This window comes from Protopterus annectens, chromosome 6.part1 (genome assembly GCF_019279795.1).
Source record: "Protopterus annectens isolate FY-2018-M chromosome 6.part1, PAN1.0, whole genome shotgun sequence".
Classification (NCBI taxonomy): domain Eukaryota; kingdom Metazoa; phylum Chordata; order Ceratodontiformes; family Protopteridae; genus Protopterus; species Protopterus annectens.
In genome coordinates this window covers 395,927,641-395,944,198 of record NC_056738.1, presented here as the reverse complement: position 1 = coordinate 395,944,198, position 16,558 = coordinate 395,927,641, and the positions used below count along the sequence as shown (strand labels likewise).

At 40.4% G+C, this 16,558-nt stretch overlaps 1 protein-coding gene across 1 annotated transcript in view; it reads left to right on the top strand.

Annotated features, from left to right (window-relative positions):
- Window positions 1-16,558, top strand: part of RPS6KA4 (ribosomal protein S6 kinase A4) — a 785,184-nt gene that overhangs the window by 578,326 nt on the left and 190,300 nt on the right. The window lies entirely within an intron of this gene.

The window sequence follows — 16,558 nt, the reverse complement described above, 5'->3', positions numbered from 1 at the left end:
AGTTAATACTTATTTTTTTTTCTTTCAAACTGAATGTGTCAGTCGCTTTGGAGTATAGATCCTTTTGTTGCTGTTTGCTTTATAAAACATCTTTTTCAACAGCTGTCAGGATCTTTTGTCAAATTTTGTGGTACGTAGAAATGCCCAATGGCATAAATCTTTGAGGTTTCTATTCACCACAATGGCTTTTCAAATCATCAAAGTATAAGGGCAGATATTATAGATACAGGTACAAGTAAACTGTATTTATATCTTTACTACATTTTTGAGTCTTTTCAAGATTGTCTGATGTTCATGACATTTGTCAAACAGTGACATCTACATTCCTTAGACCATAGGTCATTTTACAGTAGTTTAAAAGGTATTTCTTGTGTTGTAAATAGATACACTTTTGCGTACTGCTTGCATTATAAAGCACTGATACCATATCGTAAGGTGAGATATTGAACTGAAGGGAAAACGACCTGTCTTTGTCATAAGATCTTAAATATTCGTGGGCACATCAGGTATTGGAGACTGTGAGAGTATGTGGATCTTAAAATGCATGAGGTTAAAGTTGTGCTAAAGTTTACCATAAGGGATACATCATGTCTTAGTGTTTTCCCTTTCTCTTTGTTCTGAAATTTACGTTTTACTGACAGTGTTGCTGGTTTTGTGGCTCAGAGGATGAAGTCCTAACTTTGTCCTAGATGACCTAATTTCACTTAGTAACCCAGACACTGAAAGAGCCAGTTGGGGAGTGAATAGAGTGGCATGACATTAATTGCTTGCTTATAGCAGGGCAGTGTTGGAGATACATGTGTGAGGGTGTACATACTTTTATACATCCCTCATGGAGACTGGAGACATCACTAAAATCTGTTTGCAAGTGGGTATGTCACTTGCAGAAGTTACATCCCTCAAAACACTGAGTGCATGCACTCACACACACCCAAACTCGCACGTTAAGCATTGCTGTGCGTGTACAAAATAAATACTTTTAGGGCTCAAAGGGGTTAAAATTATGGCTGCTAGGGTGATGGTCAGCAAGCAAGGGGAAACAAAGATTTACTGATTGTATACTGGTGGTGTGTGCAGGAGGCTGTCATTGTTTCCCTGTGGGTTTTCAAAAGGTTTCGACTTTTTTTTTTTGAGACTAGGCACATTCTGCCATTTTCTATTACTAAGACAGTTGACACTGTTGCACAGTATGAAAAAGAAGAAATTGAAATGTTCATTCCATATTACCAAAAGTAAGATACTTAAGTGAAGGGCCAAAGTTGGGTCTACTGGGTGGTTGAATGCTGTATTGTATCAGATTAAGTGCTCTACTTTTTTAACCCTGAAGACGGTCTTTACAACTTTCTACAATATTCCTTGGGTGAGAGCATATGAACAAATACTCTGTATTACCTGTTTCATTTCATTTTTTTGTTTTGAGAATTCTGTTTGGCCTGGTGTATTTGTTCCATGTGGCAGATAGACACTTAAAATTTCCTAGGCTTCACATTTTATTCATTGGCCAGTTTGTTTCCTGAGTGATACTTAAATTATGCAGAGTATATCTTTTGGCATACCAAAAAAAAAAAAGACTGTCAAGATTTTTGCCTCAAAATTTCAGTCTGTTCCTCAAAAATTATTTTTTTTCTGGCAAATCACTTTGATGATCTGAGAAATTAAATTAGTAAATAACATCATACATTTGAGTTTTAGACTTCATATCCTTTAGAAAATTTAATACATCTAGCAACTTTATAAATTTATAAGAGCAATATTTAAAATCTGTCCCTAGTTTTGGGCCTTTGTACCCCATTATATCAGGCTTTTCTAGGTTTCTTGCGCTAAGAGGTTGAGAGGGATCATCTTTGGCCTTGTCTGCTCTGGTAAGAGTCAGGGCCTGCAGAAACTACAAGCACTGTTTGACTGCATGCTGTTGATTTTACCACCCACCCTGCTATTCCTTGCTCTGCTTTTTAAACTTGATTTTAACCTGCCTGCCCTTATTAGAAAGTATGCTTTGAAAGCTCCTCCCTTTCTATACTGCTGTTGATATCTTGAATTACTTCTTGTCTCTTCTTGTGGCTATCCTTTTTTATTTGTTGTATTATTGCACTTGGGATACTGTTTACTGTGTTTTTACCTTAGGAGGACTGGAATTATTCAAATAGTGGCAGTAGGAGCTGCAAAATGCACTGGAAGTCTCAAATGAAGTATGCTTTACAACTGTTTTGTAGTTATCTGAGAAACATCAGGTGTATAAATAAGCAAATGTGGCAGTTGAATGTACTTAAACAAAAGAAATGCCAAAATTAAAATTATATAATGAAGTAAGATACTGCAGAATCTGAGGTGCTAAAGTAGAAACCAGATCTATTGCTTTATTTTTGCGCTACTAGTAAAATATGGTTTATTTACATAAGTAGTATGATTTTTCTGGTGGCAAGCCATCGACTCCTTTTAAAATAGGTAATGCATCTGCAGCAAACAAAAATGTTTGTCTAGTATTAACCTGAGCTACTCTAAGTTGTCATGCTTGAGAGACTTGATTCCAGGATGCAGAGCTTTACCTGTATGTTGTGTCAGCAACTTGCTGTGAAGACACCAAGTCAGTGGTTGAGCCATAAACATCTGTGTTAGAGATGTGTTGGCTTGTTTGTTTTGATCAGTATGGAGGCCTGAGAATTAGAGTTGTCTTTTTTCAACCTTACACAGATCCCTTGGAGTCTTTTCTTTTCCTGGAATGTAGAAGTGGCTTGGAGACAATTTCATTTTAATTACCTGTTTCCCAGATTATTGTAATGAGTCTGCAGAGAGGATGGAAGTAGTTTCACCGTATTTATTGATGTATCACATCACTATGGTGTTGTCTAGAACAGTTTTTAGAGTCCCCTTGTCTCCGAGTTGATGTGAAAGCTGCACAACCAACTGTATAGTGTAGCATCTCTTTGTGGTTGATTTATTTGTTGCCTCTTAGAGACCAAAGGTCTTTTACTTTGAGATTCTGGAGATGAGTTCCTCAAACATAGTTGGAGGAGTCTGTGATGATATTCCGGTGATAAACTGGAGAAGCATAAGGTATATCCAGGTTGATGGCAGTCTGGTTGTTTCTTGATTGGAATTCTTCAATAGGCATTGATGTCATTGGAAGTGTAAACCCCGGAGATATAAAATACTAATTTCAAATCTGTTCACAGTACCATTTATTTTTTATCTCTGCCATTGGGAGTCATGAAACTACAGGAAAGCACATTGCCTAGAGCCTTGAGAAATGTCCCTGTGGTCAGCTCTCTCTATTTTGAAGCATGTTGAAAATGTCAATTACCAGTTGCACCCTGTCTTGAAGGATTATTGTAGAAGATTTGGTATGCATGATTTTGTTTAAAAGTATTGATCTGGGAAGGGGGGGTGGGGGCAGGTCTGATATTTGGACACTAAGGCTAAGGGTAATACATAGCTCATGGAAAGACTGCGACTTTTGTTAAACTGTACAGTGTAATCTCTGAAGAAACGCTACCTAAATTAGATAATCCTAATAAATGCGTACTTCAAGTATAAGTTGGTTAAGTACCAGGTAGAAGCATGTTGTGAATACTATGTGCATGGTAAAAAGACCAAATGGCAAGAAAGCTAATTGATAATGAGCATCTCCCACGATGTTTGAGGAATTACTAATGAGTGTTCTGGGTGAGAGCATGTGAACAAATACACTTGACAACCATAGTTAGAAATGTATTCTGTATCAAAAAAAGGAGAGGAGCATGTAGTGACAGCATTTTAACTTGTTTTTTTTCCTTGAAGAGCTTGTTCAGGTTTTGTGTGGTCAAAGATGGTCCTCAATCTCAATAGACCTTTCTTGACATGAGGAAGCATCTTGAGTAAAATTCTGTCAGAGGTAGATGTGCTGCTTAAAATGTGCATTAGCTCTTGGATTTCAGGTGAGGCCAAGTGGGAATCATGTTTTGTCTTAGAATAACACACCTGAATTGGACTTGCACAATATTTAATGGTTTGGCCTGTTGGCTCTTCAACTGTGATCCACTTGCCATATGGTATCCAAAGCATTTAAGTGAAAAATGGGTAGACCATCTTCCTTAAAAGGTAGGAAGAAGGGGTTGTACTGATTTGTTATAGGGTCTGTTTTTATGAGGGGCTTGGCGGTGCTGTTTTGGCTGGTGCTTGGGTTTGTAAACCCAGTGTTTTTTTGGTGTTTGCTTTTTTTTTCTTGACCATTAATGGACATTTATTTAAAACAATACTTGAGTCAGCACTGGTAGTGTTCACCTTAACAGTAATGTGTCCAGCTTGAGTACTGCAGCTTTTTGTTTTTCTTTAAAATAACGCATCAAAAGTTCTTTGTGTATATTCATCTGTTTGTTTCCATGTATCATCATGGTACAGAGTGTGTCTGTATTGAATAGTTTTCATGCTTAGATCACAGGTGAATACATTCTGTTTCCAAATAGGTCTGCAGTTCAGCTGTGTTATTTGGAAGGATGTCCAAAATCACTGTTTCCTTAGACCTCATAGGAACCTCTAGATGAGTTAAAGCATGGTCAGCCAAAGAGATCGTCAAGTAACTGAAATTGCTAATTTACCCATTAGAACCTTTCTCTGTTGTTAGCAGCTTGTGGCTGATGGTCAACCTTTTGGGGAGACTCAGAAAGCACATTGTCAAAAATGAAACTGTTGAAAGTAAGGTGAGTCCTGTAGGTGTATCAAGCCTCATCTTCTGATATGCTGTTTGACCGCTCATTTAAAGTGATCCTTTGTAAAATGTAATCGGAACCAAGTAGTGTGTGGATCTCTGTTTTAAAGCCACTCTTTTTTGTATGTCCACAGTGTGATATTACATCCTCCAGCAACTAGGGAAAGTCTGCAAATATCATCAGTTCCCATTTCATATAACTTAATTCTTTCAGCACTGACTCTTAAAATGGACATGCATTCTAGATCCATCTTTAGTTTTGCTAATGACTGTTTTGTTCTTGTATTTATAGCAAAAAGTAGTCTAAGAACAAGCCAATGTAGGAACAGAGAAAGGATTTTTTAACAGTAGGTAGGCCTGGTAGTAGTCTTGTAAAAATATGCAAGAGGAGGATAAAATTTATTGGAGGAGGTTAATAAAGGAGGCCAGTATTGGGAGCAAATAACTCTGGAAGGAAAGGTAACAAATTGGGATGAGGCTAAGTAGAAGTTTGAATTGCAGGTTAAAGACTGGCTTTCCTGTCAGGGTTTAAAAACAGAGGCTATGCAAAGATAAAGGGATAGGGGAATTCTGACAGAGTTTAGTTGAGTCTGGAACAGAGTCTAGGACAGAAACTACTATTTAAAAAAAGGGTGCTTAGTCCATACTGAAGTATTGCATGATAACTATAAGAATGAATCTGGACAGTACAAAAAGTTGGTCAAAGAGAATGAAAAGGCAGTAATGAGAAAAATGTGTAAGGCTGCCAAGTGTACAACAAAGTTCAGGAGGTCTAGGATTTTTACATGGAAGTGATTTCCTCATGTAAGTAGCAAATGCTAAAGGTGAGATGGAGAAGATATAAGTAATTGGGGTTAGGAACACATTGTTTGGGAATGTAACTAGTTGGAAATGTTAAAAGCGCTCTAAAGAGTACTTTGACAGAAATGTTTGTGGAACAAAAGGCTTATAACTAAGGAAATGATTATTTTGAGCTGGCATATTATATCTGAATTGCCTAAACATAATAAGGCTTTACTGAGTTTAGTATTCCTGGCCGGCAAAAAAGCAAATACTAGAAAAGTCACAAAAAAGAGAAGAAAAAAAGAAGAGGTACAGAGAAATGTAAGAAGAAATTATTGAAGGCCATGGAGTTATAGGTTGTTAGCAGGGAAAAAGGAATGAATCCGATAATCTGGGTTTCATATACTATAGCCCTAAATGAGATACCTGGTCTGTTGTAGATAAAGTACATGTAACTGGCGAACATAAAGAGATGGTAAAGTAAAGAGGAGCAGCAGCATTTCTGCAATCTGATCATGCAGAAGTGCAGGCTGAGGTAATCCTGGCTTCAGAAGCAAAGGGGAAGATGCTGTGGAGATTTCTGGTATACTGATTACATAGTACAAGCTTTTGTACCTGGTTATAAGATATGTTAAATGAAGTCATGGAAATTGAAGAGAAAATCTGTGAGATAAGCTGATATGTAATCAAACAGAGCAAAGTAGGACTAAACGGAAGATGGTTTAGTGAAAATAAAGATAGTAGAGAATAAGGTAACTGCAGTTAAGAGGTCAAGGCTAACTGAAGAAGAAGAGTAATTAGCAGAAAAAATAATGCAAAAGAAGGAAGTATACAGGGAATGTGTCCAGGGTGCAGTATGTAAAGAACTGCAACAAACTGTGACGCTGTGAGCAAGACTGAGACAACAAAAAGTAGAGAGGGGAATGTCATTGCTAAGAAGGGTGGAGGACCATGCAATGAACAGGATTAGAAATAGAAAAGTTAAACATATTTAGGGATTATTACCAAACTTTATACACCACCAAATTGGGAAAAAAGAGGAAATATGGGAAGAATGATGAATGGTTAAACTACAAGGAGATACAATAGAGAGAAAATATCAAAAGAACAAAATCACAGGATAGGGTGGGCTGCCAGTTGAAGTCGGGCAGATGAGGGATAAGATAAACATGAGTATGGAAGACATTACCTAATAAGGTTTGGAGGAAAGGATTAATAGCAGTAATAAAATTTAAAAAAAAAAAAAAAAAAAAAAGGGGGGGGGGGGGAGTGCCCACTGGAACCAGCATCACAGAGGCTGATTTACTGTCCTCAGTCAGGGTAATAAGCATTGTTACCTCACAGCAAGAGGGTCTCCCATTCGATTCTCAGCTAGTGTGCGGGGAGTGCCTTCTGTGTGGAGTCTGCATGTCCTCCCCACGGGTCGAGTGGCGTTCTGAAAGACATGTGTGAATGAGTGTGCCTTCTTTTAAGGTTGGGCGTCGAGCTGGCAACTCAGCACCGTGAAAATCTACTGCCAATCATTAGCGGACTGGAGTTCAGCTGTGGTGACCCCTAACCGGGAAAAGCCAAAAGACAACAACACAACAGTCAGGGTAATAAAACATTTACAGCAATGGTGGCGAGTCTGATCACATACTTACTGTATGCAGACTAGTGTAGCTTTGTAGTTTATAGAAGTACATGTGATGATCCTATAATTGATGATGATGCAAGAAGCACAGAAAAGGAGTTGGTGGGTGGCCCTCTTCACTTTAGACATGTAAAAGGCCTTCAGCAGAGCAGAATAGAAGTAACTGTACCATGTCCTTGATAAAATTAAATTTCCAGACCAATTTATGCGGTTGTTGAGAATATGTGGAAAAGCCATAGTGCATATTAAGCTCATGGGACAGTTTTCTGAACCAGTAAGGACAACAAGGGTAACCAGACAGGGTTGCCCATTATGACCTCTCTTGCTTGCTCTGTACCTGGAACCACTAGCAGAAGAGGTAAGAAATGTGGACATACAGGGATATTTGAGGAACTATGCACCTAAAAATAGTACTTTAAGCAGATGATAATGTTGTCTCCCTCAGTAATCCAGAGAGAGATTTGGAGTGACTGTTGGAAATGTTAAGAGTTTTTGGGGTATCCGGATATAAATTAAGCAAAGGAAAAAATGCCTTTGGAATAAACTTGGGGGGATCAAGTGGATATTAAGAAAGTTAATGAAAACTGGTGGAAAGAAAAAATAAAATGTTTAGGAGCCTGGCTAAACAAATATATGAAGAATCGAGAAAGAAAACAGTAATGGAGAAGTCGTGCATTGGCATGTGATATCCCATATACTGTATATAAGCAACACCTTTTGGACAGGAATGAGGAAGCATGGACCTGCTTAAAATGAGGAACTGGGTGAGAGATTTCTTTTGGGGATAAGAAAACAAGAGTAAGTTGTAACAAATTAACAGTGACAAAGGACAAGGAAGGCCTAAGAGCACATAACCCCGAAGGATATATTGAAGAAGTCCATATGTCCTTCCCAGATAATTGTAAATAGATTAATAATGAAGTAAAATGGTTAAAGATGTTGAGGGGAAAAAGAGACTGGGTAAAGGTAAAAGACACTGGAGAAATGACATGGACTGAAGAAGGGGGGGGGCAGATGACACGTCAGCAGTGGATGAAATAAGAAAGGTAGTAGCAAATTGTTTCAGAAGAACCATTTAAAAAAATGGAAGAAAAGTATTTTACCAATAGGAGCAGGGGTAAAGACCCTATGGCACAAAGATGGAGGAAAATGAATACATATATAAAATATGTTTATGGTGTTTTTTGTTTTAATATGTAAGCTTGGAGCCTTTGTTGAAGAGGTTTTAATTTAATTCTGGGAAGATACAACAGGTCAGAAAAAGAGTGCATTGGACAGAAATCCAAAAATGATATTCACTCTTAAGATTCCATATTCATTATGCCATGTTAAGTGAGGATGGAAGTGTGTGTCCATGTGGCTTAAGTGTAAGGAAGAAGATAGACCAAAAGTAGTAAAATGTATAAATCACAGCAGAGAGGAAGAGGAATAGCAAAGGGTTTATAACCACGTTATACAGAGTAATAAGGTATAGTCCATAGAGAGGTATAGGACTTTAAGGAAGTATGGCAAAAATTACTAAACAAACCAATAACAAGGAAGCAATGGGAAAGGGTATATGGAACAATACAGAATGTGATAAGATTAATCAAATGCTAAATATTTGCTTGGAAAGGTATACATTTCATACTCCTAGCAGAATGGGGAAAATGCATTGAGGGGCAAGTAGTGTGTGCATGAGATGTAAGAAAAATCTAGTGGGAAATTAGAAATGCATAATTTGTGATTGTATAGAACCAAGTTTGTAAAATAAATCTGTTACTAGTAAGACAAATTGAAAAGAAAGGATGTAGGATTTGGATAAGAAAGATGGTTATAAGGGATGGACATACTTCTGCTAACATGTAAGTATACTTGTATAAGCACAAGTTCCTCACCAAAAAGATTTATTCATTCTCCTCCTCTGTTTGTGGTATACTTTGATTCATTTTTCACAGAGGAAGGGGGCCATCTCCATCTTCAGTAAAGAATTTTCTTGGTAGTCTCATTTCATGTTGAGAAGAGTGGTGATGGAGGGAAACAAAAGTGCTTGTGATCCCACTCAATCACTGAAGAAAACACTGTGGATTTTTGGTTGGTAATTTAGCTACTATGGTGTCCGAGACATGTGCATTGTATGAAAGGTTAGATGTATACAGGAATCTGGGCATGCTTGTTCAGCTTCCTTTGTAGGCCCTCTTCACTTTTTTGATGGCTTTTATTTGGGAATAATCTCTGGTTTCTAACTCACATTGGGAGTTTGCCAGCATCTCCCCCAAGTTAGGTCATAGGTCATCTGGCACACACTGGTAGGCCATGATGTGAGATGCTACTAAAATCACAACACGGCCGAGTTTGTGTCAGGAGTCCATCATCCATTCCCCATGAAGATTTGAGAACTAAGTTTACTGGACTTCATTTTTACTGTATGCCATCTGACACTCAGGAATGCAGGATTTGAATTGAACCTAGGTTGTCAGTATTATAAAAGAAATACCTTGCCCCACATAAACATTGAACGAGACTCAGGCAGATTTGTATCTATGCTATTTGTAGATTTGTCAAAAGCCTTTGACACTATCTCCCACACCCTACTCATATCCCAACTTTCCACCCTACATCTCTCTCCCTCCACCATAGCCTGGTTTTCCAGCTACCTGTCCAACTGCCAACAAGCTGTCCAGTGGAAAACTTCAACCTCTCCCTTCCTCCCTACACGCACAAGCGTCCCTCAAGGTTCCATTCTTGGCCCTCTACTCTTTAACCTATTTATTAACAACTTTCACCACTCCATCCCAGAGTCATCTGTCATCCAATATGCAGATGACTCTACTATCATCTGCTCAGCCTTCTCACCTTCTGAACTCCTTGAAAAAATCCAATTAGCCTTCTCCACAACCGAAACCTGGATGCAGTCCAACCACTCTCTAAATGCAAATAAAAGCAAACTAATGATCTTTTCCCCTACTAAAAACTCTATTATTGACAAAACCTCATTCACCGTACAGAGTCAGAACAACACCCCCCTTGAAATCGTTTCCACCACCAAGCTTCTCTGCATCATTATTGATGAACTAAAATTTGATACCCACATCCAGTCCGCAATAAAAAACCCACCAAAAGATAGGTCTCCTGTACAGACACAACTGCTTCCTCAGCCCTTCTACCCGTCAAACCCTGGCATCCACTTTCCTCCTCCCCTCCCTGATGTATGGTGCCCCTCTGTTCACAAATCTCAACTTCGGCTTATGATCCAAACTTGAATCCTGCCACCACAAGATTTGCAACCAATTCAAAAAACTCATCTCACCGCTGCCACTCCCTCCTCACCCTCAACTGGCTTGAACTCCCCAACTACCTCAGTTACCTACAACTCACCATTGCCCACAAGCTCATCTTTAAACCCACAAACTGTCCCATCTCTCACTACATCCTTAAAACCCTATATACCCAACCGCCAACTCAGATCCACAAACCAAAATCTTCTTCACGTCCACAAACCAGCACGATGTCCTGGCCACCTACTACTGTTCTACTCCTTAGCCAAGCAGTGGAACCCCACCCCCCAACCTTCCCAACCATACCAATTTCAAATCTCAGCTATTCTCTCATCTATCAGCCAAATGGGAATGCCATTGTCATGCTCCAACATAAACCCCTCTCTACTGCATCTCTTTCTACCCTGCACTGAAATCATTACCATTTATCAATTCTGTTGCTTCATCTCAACCTAAAACAGTCTCACCCTACCAGGGACTGATTTTTCTGTCTGTTATGCAATGTACTATACTTTCCATAATGCAATTTTCTTGTACTCTCTCCATGCAACATGGTCCAACTAACCTGCAAAGGACTAGTAGGTACTTGTTTAATGTTTACTTACAAAGAGCTAAAGTATATTTTTCTGCAAATGTTCAGTTTACTCAACCTCCAAAAGGGCTAGTAACCTTCTGTTTAAATGTAGTTTATTACATAATGTACTATATTTCTGTAAATGTTTAATTGTTCTGTACAAATCTTTGTTATTCTTTTGTAACATGCAATATGTAACTTGCAATATTTGGAGCTTTTCTCCCTGGGCCTCCATTGAAAACGGGCTCTTTATGGCACAGTGGACTTCCCCGATCATCAAACTTAAATAAATGTCAGTCAGCTGGCTATAGTAAAGTATTACATTTTGGAATTAGATAGGGACTGTATGCCTTTGAACATTCTGTATCCATCCCCCCAGAGGTGACCCTTAAGATTGTAGTCATATTATTCACCTTATGATTTGTGTCTCAACAAATAAAGCTGAAATGGACATTTTGTTTACTTTTACAATCCTATAAATTTTTGGGACATTTGCTCTTGGTGCAGGGGGCCCACCTACACTGAACAAGGAGTGACTGGAAGAGGCTGTCCTCCTGAGAGCCATGGAGGAATTTTGTGCCCCTGCTCACATCCTCAGTTCTGCTACTGTAAGCAGGTGTCCTTGATCAGCAGCCTAGGTAAGTCTGGCTCTCCCCGCCAGACCATGGCCCTGTGGTAGCTGTGCAGTTTGTCCCTCATCATGGAACTAGATGTTGGTAATACATATTCAGCAATGTTGCATCCTACTGGTTGTAAGAAATCGATTCATATCTGTTGGCCCGAACCCTAGGTGGCTGACTTGGAGTGAAATGCCTTCATTCTGCACATTCATGCTTCTACATATGCACTTTAAAGGCTGTCTTCACCATCTTAGCACTGCTAAGATCATATCTCCAGTATCAGCTAGTTTCCATCACATTATGAGCCACTACTTAAAAGAAAATGATTTACTATCTGGAACCACCTTTCCCTTCTTCCAGAATAGGCAAGCTGGTGTTGACCACTTACTACCATCCATCCACCCTGGTATTGCAGGCCCTGAGTCACTAATTGAACATTGGTCATCAGAGCTGTGGTCAAAGCTTTTCCGCACATAAGAACATAGAAACAGTATTATGCAGGTGATCATAATATGCCTAGCCATACACTGCTGTAAGGAGAGACAGTTAAAAGTCTGTGCTTCCCTTTTCAAGCATTTAATAGTGTTTTACTCTCAAATTGAGCACGGCTGTACATGATAGTCCTGGTGTAAATTTGTGTCTATCCAACCAGTCATCAATTCTTGAATTAGAGTTCATCAGAGTAGTACTTCGCTTGACCTAGTAACTTATTCCACAGGCTGGGAACATGTTGAGATTGGACCCTATTGCTCCAGTGAGTCAGAGTATATCCTATTTAAGCAGTTGAATAACTACATTGCTTTTGCTTCCACCACAAAGATGTATTAGTGGAGTGCTATAGTGACTGCCTGCAATTCACATTTCGCTAACTTCTCTGCCATTATGTTGCAGCTGCTTAATTGTCATTGCCTGTCTTTATGGATAACTTTGGACTGGATCTGTTCTAAAGTTGCAAAAATGTCTGCAGGACATTCTATATTAGTGATATCTTTAGATCTGCTTGCTTGCCTGCCATGTTCTTCTTTTGCAATTGTAAACGATTTTGGTGTGTTTGTCACATTTGACTGGTCCTGTCTCTAAATCCCTATAGTTGTATATACAATCACACATATTTTTATCAACCACAGGAGAAGTTGTGGACAATAGAGGTTGAAAGAAGTTACATGGGGAAGAGAGCAAGAGTTAAGTGGAAAAAGCTGATCCTCCCAACAGAACAAAGTATTTTAGGGTTACCCAATTTGAAGGGATATTTTAAGGCTGCACAGATAAGGTTCATGTATGTAAAACAAACAGAAGGCTATAATTCAAAGTGGAAAGGGAGCATAAAGAATTGGAGGGTGGAGTTCAAAGATTAAGGAGAGAGTGGGATTTTGGATGCAGATTCCCAAGGAGAATAATAACCATACAGAATGTTATATCTATAAAGTTGCAGAAAGTATCCCAAGAACTAAGCTAACTTGAAAACGGAGAAAGATTTTGCCAGTAAGGATGAATATGATTAGGGCTGCAGAAACTTGGCAAGAGGAGGGTGGAATTTACAGGAGAAAACTGGCAAAGGGGCAAATAACTAGGGAGATATTTGAGTGGGATGAGGCCTAGAAGAACATTGGACAGTAGGTTAAAAGACTGCCTTCCCTACCAGATTTGATATCGGTGTCCAGGCAAAGAGAAACAAGAAGGGGAGTAGTTAGCGAAAGATCTGCTCTGGTAGTTTTTAGTCTAATCTAGTTAAAAATGGGGTAATTAGTAGGGCATATAAACTATTGCATGATTAAGAATCAGAGGAGGTTAGAAAAGACTAGGAAGAAAGACTGGAAAATCAATATACAAGGGACCAATGGGGGGACGTGTATGTTTCCCCAAGTATGCAACAAAATCCAGAAGGTGTAGGATTTTTGCTTAAGTGTTTGTATGGGTATTTTAATACCCCAAGCAGACTTCAAAGACATTTTCCTCTAGTAGATGACAAATGTTGGAGGTGTGATTGAGAAGACAGCAGTAACCAGGGTCATGTTTTAGGGAGTGTAATGAGTTGGGAGGTGTGATTTGAGAAGACTGCAGTAACTAGGGTCATGATGTCCTTCAAGGATGCATCTGCAGTCCTTACAAATGGGTTGTCCTGTCGTCAGGCAGCCCTTCGGTCGGCCGTATTCCAAAGTCTGGGTCTGGCCTCGGCTGATGTCGCACTCCACCCGACGTCATAGCTGCAGTTATTCGGGTATAAAGGTATCAGCCGACGCCATTTTCCTCCGTCTTTCTTGCCGCGTGGCGCCCGAAGCAGAAGCTGTTCGCAAGTGCCAGTCGGTCAGAACCAGAGATTTGTACTACCGAAGACTTCTAAAAAGCTAAGTACCCCGTTGGGGACTCTTTCTTGCCTCAGCCGATGTCAGAAAAAGTGAATAACTGTTTAACTTGTGGGAAACAAATACCTCATAAAGATTTCCACTCTTACTGCCTACCTTGGTTAGGCCCAGACCACGACGTAGCAGCTTGTCTAGCCTGTGCTTCTTTCAACCGACGAACGCTTAGATGTCGGTCGGAATTTGCTGAGGAGTTTTTCGGCTCCGCTTTTGCTTACATTATGCCGTCGGATCCTCCGACTACGCAAATAACTAAAAAGTGAAAGGAAAAGGACCGACACTCGCGGTCCGCGGTTTCGGCTGAAACCACGGTTAAGCCAACCGCGAGCGTCTCTGTTTCGGCTGAAACCGAGTCCACGGTTCTTCCTTCGGCCGAAAGCTTACCTCTTACCGAGGCCTCATCCAGCATGGCCGAATCTGCTACTGAAATCCCACCTGCTCTTGCAGGTTCACAGGATTTATCTGATACTACTCCTTTAGATATTTCTACTCCTGCACGTGGAGCTGCTAGGCCCCCTGCATCCATGTCGATTAAGGCTTTTGCCAGGGCTAAAGCAGCAAAATCTACCAAATCTGTACCTGCTAAGACCCCCTCTCACAGGCCTAGCTCTAGTTCTCAAATGCTTAGTCTAGCAGAGGATCTCATTTCTTTGATCAGGGGATCCCAACCTCACCCAGACAGGGCCTCTCACCCACCTCCAGAGAAGAGGCCTAGAGCAGAGCCCCCTGAGCCAGTTTCTTCAGACGACTCTGATGATTCAGACAATACAAATCCTCCAGAGGACCCTTATTCTCCTTATGATGCAGAAGAGTCCATTCCTTCTGCCTCTCCGCCTGAGGAATTTTCCTTTGGGGAAACCTTGCATGCTATGAGGGAACAATTTCAATGGCAGGGCCAGGATTGTTCAGACTCAAGGAAAAGGCTTAGAACCTTTTTGCATTTGCCACAGCATAGGCCTTTAGCCATTCCTCCAGTACTTACTGTTGTGGATGATGCATTTAATGATGCTTGTACTGCTCCTGATTCTCTTCCTCCGGCCCCTGCTAAGCTCGATAGGTACTACAGGGTTCCGGACACACATTATCATTTGTATAAGGCTCCTTTTGCAGATCCTGAAACTATTTCCCAGGGACCCAAGGCTGTAGCAGCTTCCTCTTCAAAAAAAACCCTCCTCTCTGAAAGGGAATCTAGGGCCTTAGAGAGATGGGGTAAAAAAGTTTACACTTCTGCTACTCTTTCAGCTAGGGGCTTAAACTGTCAATTCCACATGATTCAGTACCAGGAATTTATGTTAGATCAGTTAACTAAAAAACTGTCCTCGGATGAACCATTAGACAAAAAGTCTGTTCGGGAAATGATACATAACATTCAGCAGGTCAGTAATCATTCCTTAAAATGCGGCTATGATGCACTGGAGGCTTCTTTTAGATCAGCTATGACTGGTACAGTGATCAGAAGACATGCATGGTTAAAAGAACAATCCTTACCAGACCATGTTAAATCAAAGCTCCTAGATGCTCCTATGGATAAGCTTAATTTGTTTGGCTCCCCGGCACAGCAGGTGCTTAAGAAGGTGGAAGACAAAGCAAAATCTGTCCAGACAGTCAAGGATTTCTTGCAGGTTCAGCCTCCAAGGTTTAGTAGGAACTGGTCTTCCAAGAACTGGTCCTTTCCAGACACCTCCAGAGCCCAGAGAGGCAGGAATAGACGCTCAAGAGGCAGGGGTCAATCCAGAGGTGCCTACAGGGGACGTCAATGGCAGGCTAACAACCAGCGAGGTACTACCACAGATCCAGCCACCACCGCTCCCACTGGACAATCACAGTGACTTAGCTCGGGCACCGCCTACCAGGGAACAACTAGAAGCACCCTTAGGCGGAAAACTAGCCTTATTTTCAGTAAACTGGCACTACATCACAGGAGACAAATGGATTTTGCAGACAATAGACCAAGGTTACAGGTTTCACTTCCATACTCTACCAAGGAAGAGAGGAATGCCAAACCTACCTTCAAATCAGAAAACAGAAGCTCTACAACAAATAAATCACTTACTAAGGATGAGAGCCATAGAAAGGGTACCGTCTGTGGAACAGGGGCAAGGATTTTACTCCAGACTCTTCCTGGTACCAAGAAAAGAAAACCAATGGAGACCTATTCTAGACCTGTCCGCTCTAAACACATACCTCATTGTTCCAAAATTCAAAATGTTGACCCTACAGCAGCTTCTTCCCATGCTGGGCAAGGAGTCCTGGCTGGTAACTCTAGATCTCAAGGAGGCATACCTGCACGTCCCCATACGACCAAATTGCAGAAGATACCTCAGATTTCTTGCAGGATCAGAGCATTATCAATTCTCAGCATTGCCCTTTGGCTTATCTACTGCGCCCAGAGTATTCACGAAATGCCTGGCATCAGTAATGGCTCATTGCAGGCTCCAGGGAATTCAGATTTACCCTTACCTGGACGACTGCCTGTTACAAGCGGACAGCAAAAACAAATTAACAAAAGATTTGAAAAAGGTCATTTATCTACTGCAAGCCCTGGGATACACAGTCAATATAAAAAAGTCAAGGCTGATACCATCCCAAAGGATAACCTTCTTGGGTGCAGAGCTGGACACAACAACCCAAATGGCATTCCTAACAG